Raw genomic sequence first — 18,167 nt, 5'->3', positions numbered from 1 at the left:
ATGTTTTCTCTCAAGTCTCCCACTCCTAAGCTTCTTTACCAGACATTAAATGCCACACCAAAGTATAGTTAGAGGTTATCACAGCATCTGTGGCTGCCCCCATGGCATCTCTATGGTCTTTTCAAAAGCCTCCAAATCCACTGGAAATGATTGAAAGTTTTCTAATTCTAATTCATGGAGAATCAGAGTCTTAGAAAAATTATAACAAGTATCCAGAATGCTTATTTTATATTTTAATTTCCAATTTGGTATCAAGGTCAAATTTTACAAAATCTTTTAATCTGCCCAAGCCTTTTTATTCTGTCTGCCCCTTCACCCTACAACATCTTTCTGGTTGAATATTATATAGCTTGTGCTAAATGCCCATAAATGAGGTTAACAATGCCTTCTATTTCCTCCTTTCCTGAATTTTGTCAATAAACGCATGTTGAAGGGATACATAAGCCCTGGTGATCAGTGCTGGCAGACACATCACAAATGGAAAAAAAGTCATTTAGCTCATTATTTTTGTTTAAGGTTTTTTTATTCACTGGTCTTTTTGGTTTGTAATTTTCTCAATTTACCTACAGTTAGAAAACTGCTAAGAAGAGAGATTTGTTGAGCTATACACAAAATGTATGTGTAATGATATTTATTTATATAATGATAATGATGTAATGATAAACACTCTTTATAGCATTTCATTTGTTTTATGATTTTGGTATGATCATTGACTACTGATGTCTAATTTATTGATTTGTATACTCCAGTGAGTAACTCTTAAGGTAAACTAGAATACTCTCCTTCTTCCCTGATTCAAATGAATTTTTTTCATCATACATTTTATTTACCATTTGTATTTAATAATCATGAAATAAAATTAACAAGGTTTTCCTGATCACCACTAAGCATTTCTTTTCATTTAAAGATAATACTGACAGGAAATAAACCACATGTGACATTTAGTAATTAAAATGAATACCACAATAATATAATCCTTTTGAGGCAGCACATAGTAGGTTGATTTTCTATCTGCATAACATATAGAAAATAATGTAAAAACCATAGTACTGTGGAATGAGAAGGTCAATATGTTTTTGTTCTTTAGAGAACTTCAGATCTGATTGCGGGAGGATCTGGCAGTTCCACTAGATTTTAAGATCTAGTTTTTAAGATTTTAAGATTCAGTCCAGAAGCTTTAAGATTCAGTCCAGAAGTTTCCAGGTATGGCCAAATCACCAAGAATATATAATGAGAGTGATTTTAAAAAATAAAATAAAAAGTAAAAACAAACAAACAAAACCAATACAGGTTGTTCCAGGCTTGCAGAACATAACCTAAAAAAAAAAAAAATCCTATATATGCTTCTGGTAGTTCTGGAGGTATGAAATTAACTTCATTATATAGAATGTACCGCAGTCATTCTAAAATGATTACCAGTGGGTTCATCCTGAATCATGTCCATGACACCCTTAAGTGGGCATCACAAACCTGAAGGCAGAAATCTGTCCTCAGCCCATGCCCACTATAGTTTCATTCATCAAATGAATTTGAATAGAAACATTATTTTCTATGCCAAACATGCTTCTTCAGAAGCATATTAAATATCTTTGACAGGAACCTATTTTGTGAGAATCAAGCACTATATAAAGTACGTACTTGAGAAGCATGAAGATGTGGGAAGAAAGTGGGATCTAAGATTGATGAAAGGCTCTGAATTTGGGAAATTGTTTACAAATTCTTTGCTGTTGTGTAAAAGCTACCAAGAAAATCTGCCAGAATAATAGGAAGTGTGAGTGACCTGACACATCACTGTTAGCGGAACAACTGCTGAACCAGGAGCAATTTCCACCCCTTTGTTTTCTACAGAACTATTCAACAGTAAAATAAACTGCTCTGCTGGGAATTATTTCCTATTTGTATGCTGTCCCCATAAGATGTCCCTGACCAGCCTCGCAATCATTTTTACAAAGCCATTAAAAGTTTCCTGACAGCCACCCTGTTTTCCTTGCTTCACTTTATGCCATTATTTCTGATGAGAGTCTATTAGGTCCCATTTTGCAATGACACTCTTATTTTTTCAGATCAGATAGATTAATATTTATTTCTGGGGATAGGAATTTTAGAGGAATGTTTTTTTCACATGCTTTAGGCATTTAATGAGGTAAAAGAAAACCTCAAAAAAAAAACAAAGATGCAAAATAAAATTAAGATAATACATACGGATTAGGGAAATTGTCAGGAATTATATTGAGAAGTTTAATTAAATCACTTTTTATAGAAACGTATACCACCATTTAGAGTAAAAGGAATTAATAAGATATTAGAATAAGGATGAGCATCAATAATAAAAAGACAATTCATAATTCATAATTAGAACTTATCTATTTCCCTTTGGGCCATTTTGACATTTAATAATACACAATTCCTGTCTATGCATTATTCTCTTCCAAAACTTTAAAGGCAAACAAGACATGTTTCTAGCAATGATGAAAGTTTGGATTTAACAATTAAAACAGTGCTGATGATACCTGACTTCTAAACATAAGTAGGTCAAATAGATGGATATATGCATTTGTTTTCTATACTTTGCCATTTTTATTTATTGTATTGACTCTCTATGAAAAACACATTTTCCTCAAATTTCTAAATTCCCACCTCTCCTTCCTCTTCTTCCTCATACACCCCCTCTCAACATGCCTTCCATTATTTACGGCAAGGACAAATGTTATTTGTCATAAGCACCTCCATTTTCCTTGCATCCAACTCAGCAAGTGTCTGTCATTATCCCCTCCTCTCATCCTTCTCTCCAATCATAGATTTGTCCACCTGTCTTTTGCCTTCAGAAAGATCTGCCCTATATTTCATTTGAAATTTTAGTTATGTCTCCAAGTATTCAAGCATGAACATTCTCTGTAATTTAAGAAGCAAAGAATAAGAAAACATTAATTGGATTTCATCATCTTTCCCTTCCAGTCATCCATCCAATTCTCTTCAGACACTGAACAAGCTGTCTCGAAATTTACTTCCATTTCTTGACCTTTCAATATAAATTGTTCAAACTTCAGACAGGTTTTCATCATCCTAGCTCTTTAAAAAGAGGAAAGATCACCAGTGGCCTCAGAATTTCCAATCATTATTCTTTAGTTTTTGTCGGGAAGCATTTATTGAGTTCATATTATGTGAGAGATATTGTACAAAACTATGTTTGGAAACAAAATCATGAATAGAAGAGAACACCTGCTCTCAAATTGCTCATAAATTCTGATGCATTTGGCTATTCAGACACTGATTCTTCCTAAAATGTTCTTTCATTCAAGTAAGGCGAAGATCGGCAAAAAATTATTTCAGGGGTAGATTCCTTAATGCCCCTTACCCATTTAGCCCATCCTCCCTCTCACAGCTCCTCCAGCAACCCACTGATTGTTCGCTACATTTAAGTCTCTTATGCTTTGTCCCTCTCCCTGTTTTTATATTATTTTTCTTCCCTTCCCTATGTTCATCTGTTTTGTATCTTAAATTTCTCATATGAGTGAAGTCATATGGTATTTGTTTTTGACTAATTTCGCTTAGCATAATACCCTCTAGTTCCATCCATGTATTTGCAAATGGCAAGAGTTCATTCTTTTTGATTGCTGAGTAATACTCTATTGTTTGTATATATACCACATCTTCTTTATCTACTTATCTGTCGATGGATGTTTGGGGTCTTTCCATACTTTGGCTACTGTTGATAGTACTGCTATAAACATTGGGGTGCATGTGACTCTTCAAAACAGCACACCCATATCCCTTGGATAAATACCTAGTAGTGCAATTGCTGAGTCACAGAGTACTTCTATTTTTAATTTTTTGAGGAATCTCCATACTGTTTTTCAGAGTGGCTGCAACAGTTTGCATTCCCATCAGCAGTGCGAAAGAGATCCTCTTTCTCCGCATCCTCGCCAACATCTGTTAATTATAGCCATTCTGACAGGTGTGAAGTGATGTTGTGGTTTTGATTTGTATTTCTCTGACGATGAATGATGTTGAGCATTTTTTCATGTGTCAGTTGGCCATCTGGATGTCTCCTTTGGAGAAGTGTATATTCATGCCTTTGCCCATTTCTTCACTGGATTATTTGCTTTTTGGGTGTTGAGTTTGATAAGTTCCTTATAGATTTTACATACTAACTCTTTATCTGATTTGTCATTTGCAAATATCTTCTCCCATTCTGTCAGTTGCCTTTTAGTTTTCCTGATTGTTTCCTTCACTGTGCAGAAGCTTTTTATTTTGATGAGGTCCCATTAGTTCATTTTTTCTTTTGTTTCCCTTGCCTCCGGAAATGTGTTGAGTCAGAAGTTGCTGCGGCCAAGGTCAAAGAGGTTTTTGCCTGCTTTCTCCTCGAGCATTTTGATGGCTTCCTATTTTACATTTAGGTATTTCATCCATTTTGAGTTTATTTTTGTGTATGGTATAAGAAGGTGATCCAGGTTCATTTTTTTCTACGTGTTGCTGTCCAGTTTTCCCAGCACCATTTGCTGAAGAGACTGTTTTTATTCCAATGGATATTCTTTCCTGCTTTGTCACAGATTAGTTGGCCATACATTTGTGGGTCAATTTCTGGGTTCTCTATTCTGTTCCATTAATCTGAGTGTCTGTTTCTATGCCAGAACCATACTGTCTTGATGATTACAGCTTTGTAATACCACCTGAAATCCGGGATTGTGATGCTCCAGCTTTGGTTTTCTTTTTCAAGATTGTTTTGGCTATTCAGGGTCTTTTCTGGTTCCATACAAATTTTAAGATTGTTTGTTCTAGCTCTGCGAAGAATGCTGGTGTTATTTTGATAGGGACTGCCCAAATTCATACCATTTCCTACTCTTGGTGTGTGGCCCAACAGCTAAGAACATTTTTTTTTTTGCATTTTTTAGTGGTTGACAATAAAAGAAGAATACTATTTTGTGACATGTAAACATTATATGAGATTCAAATTTGCATAAAGGTTTATTAGAACACAGCCACATCCATTTATTTAAATATTGTCTATGACTGTTTTCATGCTATAATAGCAGACAAAAAGATCATGTGGACTGGAAAGCCTAAGATATTTACTATCTGAACCTCTGTAGAATAAAATGTTGTTGATCTCATTCTTGGATATACCCCATATCTTAGTTATTATTTAAATCCTATTAAGTTCTGTCTATAGTGACTTCTTTATCTTATGTTCCTTAATTATGATTTCAGAAAAGGTAAGCCTCAGACCTTGGTGTTTTGCTTTATTTCCTTTACATTAAATTCTTCTCAGAGTGCATTCATTCTTATTGCTTTATTGTAATTATGGTCAGATGACACAAAGAAATTAATCTGTGGCTTTGCCAACCACCAGGCCTTCTATTATCAGTCTCTTTACAGAAAAAAAAATCTGTTAAATGAACAACTTGAAATATCGCCATAATAATAAAAAAATGTGTACTATATTAAAGGTGATTCAAAACTAAATAGAAAATAAAAAGGGTGAAATACACATACATGGACACACAGGTAAATTACAGATAGATGATAGATAGGGAGATATATGAGAGAGAAGGAGAAATACACAGATGGTATAGAAAGATAAACCTTATCCATCTAGAGATAGGTAATAAGGTTTGTTTTATATTTGGAAACTTTAAAAACTAAGTAATTTTATAAAATAAAAGAAAGGCTATTGAGTAGCAAAATAACAGAGTAAAATTAACAATAATAATCATGTGTAGGCCCACATACAAATGTAAGTATAGTTGATATGTAAAATATCTTGTTTAAAAGTAGACAATAATCTAAGGAATGTCAGGACTAGGAGCAAAGGAAACAAAACACAAAAGGCAAGCTAATTAAATACAAATAGGTTAGAATTCTCTGAGATATACAGAAAAGTAAATATCTGATTTTTGCATAATTTGGATTATAAAGGCGTCATGTAATATACAGAGCTGTGAATAAAAATAAACTGGCATTATATTATATTATAATAAAATATTATTTAAAAAGGCAGAAATAAGCATGTAACATATAAGGTGATCTTTTTTTTTTTTTTCAATGTTTTTATTTATTTTTGGGACAGAGAGAGACAGAGCATGAACGGGGGAGGGGCAGAGAGAGAGGGAGACACAGAATCGGAAACAGGCTCCAGGCTCTGAGCCATCAGCCCAGAGCCCGACGCAGGGCTCGAACTCACGGACCGCGAGATCGTTACCTGGCTGAAGTCGGACGCTTAACCGACTGCGCCACCCAGGGCGCCCCAAAGGTGATCTAAGATGGATATACCAAATTTAGGCATTGGATTCACCCAAGGGTGGTATATAGACACTCTTAGGTAAGTACTAAACTACTAGAATTTTATATTAAGTCAAAGAATGAGAGAAAGAGAATTTGATGTTTTGATCAACATGTAGCATTTAAGTTTGAAAATTTATAGATATATTGCAGACCTGGTTCTCTTGCTGATGTGTCACTAGTTATTAAAAATAAATTGATTTTAGTAGTTCTGCATTGTTTAATTTTTCTGCTTCTCTACCAGTCATGTTCCTAAGACTGGCAAGAGAGTTGCCTCCCCTGGCAGTAAATAAGAATTGTGGGGAGTTGAGGGACCTTGCAAATAGAAAAAAAAAAATGAAAGAAAGAAATTTTAAAAATCTTACTGAAAATGTGTAACTGTAATCTTCATTTACCTGCAATAAACAGTCTGTTCCCTAGCTAGAATATTCTCACCAAAACTTCATAAACACCAATGATTTTCCATAGCTACTGAAAAGCACACCATACCTTGTATTAATCAAATTCTTTTCAACCTACATTTGGCAGTCATATTTTTAATATTTCCAGTGAACTTATCCCTAACTACTATGGGTCTTACTGATTTCCTTCTTGTCTCAACTTCCATAGCTTTTATATTTTGTATCACATAGTTTGGCATATAACCATGTACTATCATCTTAACTAAAATGTTAGCCTTTGCTATTCCTATATTTTTACATTTTCCAAACATAATAGCAAAGATACAATATTTCTTCAGTAAATATATGTTTAAAATATATTTGGAATCTTTTGCAGCAATTTGGCATTGCCATAATAACCATGTGCTCATATGACTAGTAGACTTATCTCTTTAAACAGAATTTAGACCAGTCTGGGTGTGTCAAAGTTGCCTGGAGGATTTCTTGGGATGAAAAATACCTACTGGTTAAAAAAAAAAAAAAAAAAAAAAAAAGAAAAACTGAACAAAAATCAAAGTGATTCTTTCCCCCCACAAATAGTTTAAGAAGCATTGATTTGAGCTTTTTTTTTTTAAATCCCGACTGTCATCATCTGAGTCAACTGAGATATATAGAAAAGTGAATAATAAAATACTTGAAAAAATAGTGTTCACTTTATCAATAGACTGTAAATAATTATTTCCAATGAGGATTTGTTCAGCTTATCGTGAATCAAGACAAATGAAACAAAGGTTCTTTTGTACTGTTTAGGTTGGGATTCCTAGGATAGTTTTCATAACATGAAAATATCTATAATCAAGGTTAAGCTTTATTTTTTAATACACTGAATATAATGTTTTCTGTTGATCTTGCTTAGTGATATTAAAAAAAGAGATCTTACAAAAATGTATTAATTTAAATTAATATCAATGGTTATCTCCCTGTTGGACCACTTTTTAAAAAGAAAGGCCATGAAGTTTAAGTACTTTTATCAATTTTTAATTGAAATCACTATTTATAACCTGAGCAATACAACTTTTTCTATAATTATGTATATTCAATTTATCTAATTCTATTTGCCATTTCATTTATTAAAGTGCCATAAACAGTCTAGCTCATACTAGTCAAAGCACAGGTAGTCAGAGAAATGTAGGAGGTCATTTGCCTTAATTTGGCCTTAGAAAAGTGTCATATAGCATGATTTTGATTCTAGTATATTAAAAATACAAAGACCGCATTACAAAAATTCCCATCCTTTCTTTTAATATAAAAAGGATGTATTTATGTTTTTTAGTGTTACAATAAAAATGGAGCTGATAACATTACAGTTATAAATTGAGAATCAGTATCTCTTTAGAGACAGTGAATTAGAGAGGTTTTGAAAACAGACTTTGAGGTCAACCAGACCTTGAGGTAATACACTCATATTAACTGTGTAAATATTCTTCTTGGCCCTTGTTTATCTCAGTGGTATAACAATATTATGTATCACATAGGATTATTATGTACATTAAATAAAATAATGCTTGAAAAGGTTAAGCGATCCATAATGTTACCTGCTATTTTCATATAGAAAATTTCCCATGGGTTATATTTCATGAAACTAAAATAGTCTACATATTTTTTTTTATTTTTTTTTCAACGTTTATTTATTTTTAGGACAGAGAGAGACAGAGCATGAACGGGGGAGGGGCAGAGAGAGAGGGAGACACAGAATGGGAAACAGGCTCCAGGCTCTGAGCCATCAGCCCAGAGCCTGACGCGGGGCTCGAACTCACGGACCGCGAGATCGTGACCTGGCTGAAGTCGGACGCCTAACCGACTGCGCCACCCAGGCGCCCCAATAGTCTACATATTTTGCATACGATTTTTTTTCCTTTTTCATACTGTTTTGGAGAGAAGTCACTGTGAATAAGAATTTCAGAGAGTTACTTTAAGTATGGAATAGTTGATGCATAGATAGAATTATTCAAGAGATTTTTTTCCCTTTATCATTTGGAAGTTCTGTGACATTGAGCAAATCACTTCACCTGTCACATTTCATCTGTAGGTTGAAGACATGAAATTAAAATTTTGTCAACTGTTTTCAAAAAAGAAAAAAAATCCAAAGTTTTCTGAATTATTTCTATTCTGCTTAAATGGAAAATATTTTACCCAGTTTATAAAAATATTGCATTAGGTAAGAATCACTAATTAAAAATATTTTTTTTTAAAGTATGAAACTTCAAATGCCTTTATAAGAGAAGAAAACTGTAGACCTTTTGTAAATGTAGGACTAGATGGTTGGTGTCTTGGTTCTCTTGGTTCTTGTAAAAGAACTGAAATCCTGGCTAGGGCTTGGTCCAGATGCCAGTAGGCACTGAGAATCCCAGGGGCAGGAACTTAATGTCTGTTGGGAAAGGCATACATTTGAATAACGGGAGACCAAATTAAATATAAAAACTGAAGGTTTAAAGTTAGCTTGAAGAACCAGTAAATAGAGTTTGGCAAAAAAGTTGAATCAAAAGCTGATATCAAGCACTAAAGAAATTGAACAATTATGATCAATATCAGAAAGTATAAATTATATGGGCCAATATGTTTTATGGTGGATTGTTTGATTAAATAGTAGTGGGGATAGTTGAAATTAAATTATTAGTTATGTTGAATTTTGTTCCCTAACATAATGAAGTTTTGATTTGTATAGGAGCAATAATAGTTTTTCCTGACTTTGTTTTACAATGCACAATTAATAAATGGTGAGCTAGAGGGAAAAAATAAGATTAACAAATTTTTTTCCTTACCAGATAACACATGAAGTTAAGTGACCAGAAAGAGAATAGAAGAGAGGAGAGGAGAGGAGAGGAAAAGAGAGGAGAGTAGAGAAGAGAAGGGAGGAGGGAGGAAAGGAAAAGAAAAACAAGAAAAGAAGAAACAAGAAAAGAAAGAAAGAATGAATGAAAGCAACCAAGCTGGGCTATAGTGTGTCAACTTTTCTTTAAAATAATGAAAAACTCATTATAATAGTGACATCATTATGAACACTAATGAATATCATGGGAAATGGGGCTTACTTCTTTCAAATACATTTTATAATTTCTTTTAATTTTTTTGTTAAAAAAAGTTTCAATGTTTGTATTTTATTTCTGAGAGTGAGACAGAATGTGAGTGGGGGAGGAGCAGAGAGAGAGGGAGACACAGAATCTAAAGCAGGCTACAGCTGTAAGTACAGAGCCTGACACAGGGCTTGAACCCACAAACTGAGATCATGACCTGAACTGAAGTCAGACACTTAACCAAGTGAGCCACCCAGGCACCTCTGTACTCGAGTGTCTTTAAGTGGAAATAGAGAATACTTGTTCAAATGGTCCTTTCCAACTACCGATTAGTAGATTCATTATTAAAAAGATGAATAAAATATTTGTTTAAATGCCAAATATACACATTTCCATTCCACAATTTTACAATTTTTCTGACAGCTGGATATCTAGTATTTTTTTTTCTTTCTTTCTTTTTAATTTAGAAAAAAGGGAGGCTTCTTTATAATGTACACTTTTAAATTTTGGCTTGAGAGCATAGATCTGTCTCCTTATAGCTTTCCATCATTTGATTTAGTTCTTCCATTTTGAAGCAATATATTCTCTCCTAAACTTTACATAAAAGTCCTTCCAATGTTAAAGAAAATTTGTTAATGTCCCTTTAATACACAGCTCCCAAAACTAAACTTACATTTTTTTAACGTCAGTACAAATTAAGGAGTTCATTTCCTTTGCCTTCCTGATTATCCACTTCACAGGTATTATTTATTTCAAAATCTATAATTGCTTTAAGTAATATGATAGGAGCATGGAGAAGTGCAATCTGTCAAAATAAAATTGCTGGTTTTTAGAAGACATTGTAAATGCATCAGTTTGGATTATTTACCTTAATGCTTTGAAATTCTTCTATTAAAATGGAGTACATTAAGTTATTTCTTATCGTTAAAGTCCACAGGATATAGATGAATCGAAGTTAAACTTTTAAGGAAAGAGCTAAACAATTTAAATGAGATGGGATATCAAAAACAATCTAAGGTTCTAAGGTGTCCTTTCCTTATTTAAATGTTCATCTCTCTCTCTTTTCTTTTTTTTAGTAGTGACACATGAAATTTGATAATGCCCATTTTTCAATTTTTTGTTTCAAAACATTAGTTTAGGATCAAGATGGGTTTTAGTGATTATCTTTTTTAAATATACATATGTAATCTGTCCTTGTGAATTGCTTACTTTGCCTTGTAACTATTTTTAAAAATGTTGACAAGGAGTCCCTGGGTGGCTCAGTTGGTTAAGCATCTGACTTTGGCTAAAGTCATGATCTCAAAGCTTGTGAGTTTGAGCCCCGCATCGGGCTCTGTGCTGACAGCCTGGAGCCTGCTTCAGATTCTGTGTCTCCCTCTCTCCCTGCCCCTCCCCTGCTTGTTCTCTGTCTCTCTCTTTCTTTCAAAAATAAATAAAAACATTAAAAAAATTTAAAAATGTTGACATAAAAGTATAAGTTGAAAAAGAAAGCATAAATAGAGCTAATTTATACTTGTTGAACTATCTACACTTGTTTCAATAGAGTGTAATATCATTTAGGAATTGAACTTTTTTTGCAGCACATAATCTCTCAATGCAGATGGCGACATGTCATTTTGATCGAGTCCTTCCATCTTTCCATATTGTCTAGCACAGAAGTGCCTTATGTGGAAGACAGGCGTGATCATTTTTGCAAGACTACTATTTACTGAAGCAAATTATTCTGAAGGGTGATAGATTTATCTTCAAAATTATAAAGCTATTTATAGGATAACTATATGAATTTCTATTTTTCAACTTTACTATAATGCACACATAAACTTGTCCCACATCAGGATGCCTACATTGAATACTATTACATTTTACCTTTTAGGTAAACAGTCTTTAAAAATTATTTTAGCACGTGTTATATTATTTACTGTTTAAATGTTATTGCAAATGACTTTACATTCTATTTCTTACAGGTATGCAGTGAAAGGATATTGGTCAAATAATTTATGCACTTATGTATTTTGCTTTGTTTATATCAGTTAAAGAAAAACCATGAAAATAGGCCCATTTTTAAGTTATATTTTGTAAACCTTTAGAAATAAATGTTGTGTTAAAACAATTTATCTCTGCACCAACCTTCTTTATAAGGGGATACAAACCAAAAGTACATTTTCTTTATTATATTTCCTACAGAACTATATTTTGTCTTGTCTCCTTTTTACTACTGAATTACATAAGAGTTCTGCCACACTCTCCAGTTCAAAAAACTTCTTGGGTGATAACATGAAGACAGTATTGAGTGAGAATTCACCAAAACTGCCTCTGTAAGTTAGTTCTATGTGAATCCTTCAAAATGTATACAGAATGGGGCGACTGGGTAGCTCAGTCGGTTGAGCGTCTGATTTTGTCTCAGGTCATGATCTTGAAGTTCTTGGGTTCGAGCCGCATGTCAGGCTCTGTGCTGACAGCTCAGAGCCTGGAGGCTGCTTCTGATTCTGTGTCTCCCTTTCTCTCTGCCCCTCCCCCATGTGTGATCTGTCTCCCTCTCTCTCTCAAATATAAACATTTAAAAATATTTCAATGTGTACAGATCACCTAATCCGATATGCTATTATTTTATTACATTTCTAATTTTTCTAAATAATTTCAACATGGAGCAATCAACAGTAAAGTAAATGTTTATGAAATTATATTAGTAGATAACTATATGCTGCAAATTATACATTAAAGAGTTCTTTTTTTTTTTAATTGAAGTCAATGGATACACAGTGTTACTGTAGCATCAGGTGGACAATGCCCTGACTGGAAATGTCCATACTTTCTGCTGTGCTCACCACAAGTGGATCTACTATCTGTGACCACACAATGCTATTCTGATACCATTGACTATATTCCCTCTGCTGCCTCTTTTACCCCCATGACTTACTCATTAAAAGTTACTATTTTTCAATGAAAATGGTACTAGTGTATAGGTTTTTAAATATACTAAGCTCGTTTTCTTCTGCTCTTATCATAGGAGTACGTTTTTCATCTTAAAATAGAAATGAGATAGGAACGACTGCTGTGGTCTTTTTCAGGATGGAAGGAAGTACACGTAAGATAGATCCGTAAATGGATCCAGTTCTTGAAACGAGAAACACTTTGGCGGTGATTTCAGGCAACTTAGACTGCCAGTAGTTAAGCCCCTCCATAGTGGCTCGTGTTCCATTTTCTTTAGCACTTCAGAGATGAGATTTAAAAAGGGAATGGAATGATTGCCATGCTGTTTGGCAAACCCTAGGTGTGCTTTGGGTTTGTCTTTAATTTACTGAGCAATCTGTAACATGTTGTCTAAAACTGCTTTAATAAAATCTTGAAGAAAAATTGCTAAATTATAAAGAAAAAGGAGTTTTAATAGGCAATAAATTAGTAGCTTAAATAGTTAAGAGATAAACAATAATTTGAGCTTTAAGTTTTGTCTTCTTTTAATTCTTATTATATAGTTGTATCTCCAATTTCCGTGTAGGAAACATATAAAATCATTATATGATAAGTATATAAAGAAATGCATACTGTCTAAGTGATTTCAGCAATATTTTTAATTCTTCACAATTCAAACACTTAATAAAATAAAATTGAGGACATTAATTTACTGTATTGTTTTTCCTCCTACACCACCTCTCAAATTATTCAAACTGAGATTTATGACCTATCTGAAATATGAAAATGATATTAGAGAAAATGAGTAGCCTTTGGTATTAAGTTGCAACTTTGACAACTATGTTTGAAGCATAAAATGTAAACAATAAAATATCAAGCAAGAACTTGGGAAATTAAAGTTACATAGAAATTTTAGGAAATTTCAAGAAAAATAAGAACTAAGATTTAAACAAACCATTAAAATTTTAAATTTTAAATGTAATCCACAAAAGCTTTAAAATAATTACATAATGTTCAACATATTCAGAGAGAGAAATGTTAGGAATTATGTGAGCAAAATTGTCATCGTTCATAAAGAAACACCAACAGGAAATATCTAATTCATAATTCAAGAGATACTGCACACTCCTTAAAGTGAGTAAATGAAATTGATTCCCTGAAGTGGGACTGGGAATAGGGAAGCATGAAGAAAAAAAAATACTACTTTTTCTCTAAGCTTTTTTTGCATCATTTTATTTTACCATGCAAATCATTCCTTTGGGAAAATAAAAATAAAAATAAAATAAAGAATAGGTACCTTTCTTGTGAATAAAACTAAATCTTAGGCCAGAACTATAGTTTAAAATCTGTAAAAGACATATTTATGTGATTTCATAAATCTCAAGTAAAAAGGTTTCATGTTTAAAGACATTTGTATTAATAATTTTTAAATAGTTTAAGTGTTTATTAATTTTGAGAAAGAGGGAGAGAGCACACATGTGGGGGATACAGAGAGAGAAAGAGAGAGAGAGAGGACATCCCAAGCAGGCTCCATTTCTAGTGCAGAGTCCAACAAAGGACTCCATCTCACAACCATGAGATCGTGACCTGAGCCAATATCAAGAGTCGGATGCTTAACCAACTGAGCCACCCAGGAACTCCTGAATAATTTCTTACAAAACTCTTCAATTTTATCCTTAGGAAATTTCCATCGAGAAAATTAAATTGCTATGAACTCATTTCTTTCTGAAGTGCATAGAATGTACTTTATATTATAATGAGTTCTTATTTCTCCTGAATAAAATGTTCCATATGATGGCAAATGATTGTCTAAGATACATATATCATTTTGGTCATATTTATCCAGGTAACTTGGCTGGTTCTCATCAGTAATTCTTGAAGGAGACTTAATCTGCTAGATAGATAAAGTCACCTGCTATTCAACTCCACTAAAATGTTATTGCACAATTTACATGTTTCCCACTGTTGTTCTCCCAATGTTAGGCTTACATACTTACAGTCTAATAGAAGCACAATACAAGATTTTTTAAAATAATGTGTTTTTTATTGGACAATTAGAAGGCCTCTTTAAGTCTAGGGTTTCAAAGATTTCATATATTTACTTCTTTTAACATCTACAGAGGAATCTACTAAGAAATAGAGGTAGTTTGTATTACTTTCTATAAGAAGCTCTTTGCAGGACATCACTGCAACCACAAAGGGAGAAAAGCTTAAATCTTCAGCATTCTAGAACTCTTTTCACTATAAGCCATGTTTGAATGGAGGCCCATTGAGAAAAGAATAAATGGGGAAACAGTTCTTTCTGAAGTCTACAGTGTCCTTGAATTCAAAAGGATGCTCAATGGCTTCGTGGGGAAATGAATGGTCTGCATCATATAAAGGAGCTGATGATTTAACAAATATTTTTGTGGACAGAGTTTGGAGAAGTAGTAATTGGGTTAGAACCGGAAAGAAACGCTGAAAAGGGAAATTTGGAGGTGTAACTAATGGAACGGATAAATGCCCTGAAGGCAGCAGTGCTTGAGGCCAGAGACAACACCAACGGAGAAAGAAATGTGCACCTGCTGTGTTTCCCTATTTCTAATTTCAGCATCAATTTCTTAATATATAAATATTCTGAATGCTATAGACAATCTGTTCCTATATACCAATTCCATTTCAATAGAGTACTAATAGTATTTATTCATAAAAGTAAAGTAATTTTCATAGATGGGAATTTCAGACCTAGAAAACAGGCATTTTAGAGGTGATACATATCAGACTTCTTATAGAAAGTATGTCCCTCTGCAGTTCAGCACCATTTTAATTATCATTAAACCCAGTAATTAAACCTTCGTGTCTCAAAATATAAGACCCATGCAGGATAAAATATATGTGATTTTCATTTGAGCTCTTCTAGGGTTGATGAAAGAATAAGTAACACCATGGTATGTGTGAGGAACCGCAGCTAGATCTATAATAAACAAACACAGAAGTAATGGAATTTAAAAGATATTAAGGAGTACAGATGACAAAATAGTTGAAAACCATAAGAGTGAAAAGGTTGGTAATCTTGGAAAATCCTGTCATCCTTGAGCCTGTAATTTACACATTTTTCCAACCCATTTCAGTTTGCATTCTGACTTCATAAGTCTGGGTTAGAATTCTATTTGCTTGAAGTTCATACTGTGGGGGACGAGATGAAATCATGTGTACAACTAGAATAAATATAGCAAAAATCATCTAGTAAGGCTATGTAACAAAAAAGAAAAAAAGAAAGAGAATGAAAGTATAACCTTGTTGCATGAATCCTGACCAGCTCACTATCAAAAGCTGAAACCCGATGTAATCTGACATTGCACCAAAATTGAATTTTTATTTAAAGCAAGAAAATGGCATCTTCTGAGAGATTTGATGGAAAATTCTATATTCGCAATATTTCAGTTTTCATCCTAATGTTACTAGTTAATGAGTTATATTGGAAATTGTGCTTCCATTCTCTTAATACCAACAATGACTTGATACATGTTATATTTATGTTTAATCCTTTCATGGAAGAAAAAAAAAACTCCAAAAGACTCATTACTCTCACTCAAGAGATTTATCTTCTAAATTCCCAAAGAACCAGCTTTTTTTTTGTAGTAGAACTCCAAACTATCTTCTACAACTTATCTGCACAGTATATTTTGACTACGTGATCCTGAATTAATAGACACATGAGGTTATATGTACCCTGAAACAATTCATTGATAAATTATTCTATGAAATATTTTTTTCACAAACACATTAAAAGAACACTGTTTTCTGGGAACTGAAGTAAGGAACAATATTAAGGTGAGGAAGAAATTAGATGTATACATGTTTAGACTTAAAGAATGCATAAAAGAATGAATAGCCCAACTGTCTAAACAATGGAATTTTAATGAAATTCATTTAACAAATGTTGCTTGATTACCTGCCATGGGTAAAACACTGTACTAATATTGGGTATACAAACACGGATTTAATAAGTCCCTTGACTAAGAGATAGTAAGATGTGATGGTTAATTTTGTATGTTAACTGGGTTATTACTAAGACTATGGCACCTAGCTGTTTGGGCAACACCAGTCTATTTGTTGCTATAAAGTTGTTTAACGGTGATTAACATTTATAATTGTTCTTTAAGGAAAACAGATCACCTCCCATAATGTGAGTGGTCCTCGTGCAATCAATTGAAGGCCTTAAGATTTAAGAATGAGTTTTCCATAGAAGAAGGAATTCCGCCTCAAGCCTTCCCCATGGAAATCTGCTTGAGTTTCTAGTCTGTGTACATATTTCAGACTCAAGACTTCAATACCATTTTGTGTCTGAGTTGCCGGTCTATTGGCTTCATCTGGATTTCAGACTCCAGACTATATATAGCATCCCAATATTCACTTTTACCTGAATTTCCTGTTGGCTGTCCTGCCCTAGGGTTTTCAGACTTGCTAACCCTCCCACCATCACCTGAGACAATTCCACAAAATAAAAAGATGGGGGATAAAGACAGAGACAGAGATAGACAGAGATAAGGATAGAGATAAATATAGAGATAGAGTCAGAATAAAGAGATACAGGTATTAATTATATTGGTTCTGTTTCTCACATAATACGCAACAATTTGCTCAGGAAATTATTTTATAATTAGAAATGTAAATCTAGAAATGTAGCACCAAATAGCTTACACACTCTGAAATTGGTATCTCTCTTGTGTTTAAACACAAAACAAAATAGCTTTGCGTGAGCTTTTATTCTCAAAACTTAACATGATCAATTTCTTCTTACTTCTACCTCTGTATACTTGTATATCATGAAAGTGCCTGTGTATATATACCAGTTATTTAAGTTTATCTCACACTAAGGAATAAAAAAGTAACAGAACAATATGAAATAAAAATTTATTTACTGTACTCTTTATTTCATATATATGGACTATAATAATCACATAAGAAATGTGTCTTTCTTTTTGGTATTCATTGAATACTTTTATATTCTGCATTTAACAGTTATAAGCAAGACATAGTTTTAGCCAATTCACAATTCTCTCTATTACTCTTAGTGCTTTAAAAAATATATTGGTCAGAGGCGCCTGGGTGGCTAGGTCAGTTAAGCCTCCAACTTTGTCTCAGGTTGTGATCTCACAGTTCGTAGGTTGAGCCCCACATTGGGCTCTGTGCTCACAGCTGAGCCTGGAGCCTGCTTCTGATTCTGTATCTCTCTCTCTACCCTTCCCCATTTGCACTCTGAGTCTGTTTCCAAAATACATAAACATCAAACAGATTAAAAAATAATATAAAATAAAAAATATATTGGTCAGCTGAAATGTTTTGGTATTTTAATGTCAACATTCAAAGCAATAGAAAGGTCATAAATTTCAAACATACACATTTTGGGGGTTCCTGGGTGGCTCAGTGGGTTAAATGTTCGACTCTTGATTTTGGCTTAGGTCATGACCTCATGGTTCCTGAGTTCAGACCTGGCATTGGGCTCTGTGCTGACAGTGCAGAACCTGCTTGGGATTCTGTC

General features: G+C 33.4%; 1 protein-coding gene across 4 annotated transcripts in view; it reads right to left on the bottom strand.

Annotated features, from left to right (window-relative positions):
- The window catches only part of FSTL5 (follistatin like 5), a 786,930-nt gene that overhangs the window by 78,223 nt on the left and 690,540 nt on the right, over positions 1-18,167 (bottom strand). The window lies entirely within an intron of this gene.

This window comes from Felis catus, chromosome B1 (genome assembly GCF_018350175.1).
Source record: "Felis catus isolate Fca126 chromosome B1, F.catus_Fca126_mat1.0, whole genome shotgun sequence".
Taxonomy (NCBI): domain Eukaryota; kingdom Metazoa; phylum Chordata; class Mammalia; order Carnivora; family Felidae; genus Felis; species Felis catus.
This window is presented reverse-complemented; position numbering and strand designations above follow the sequence as displayed.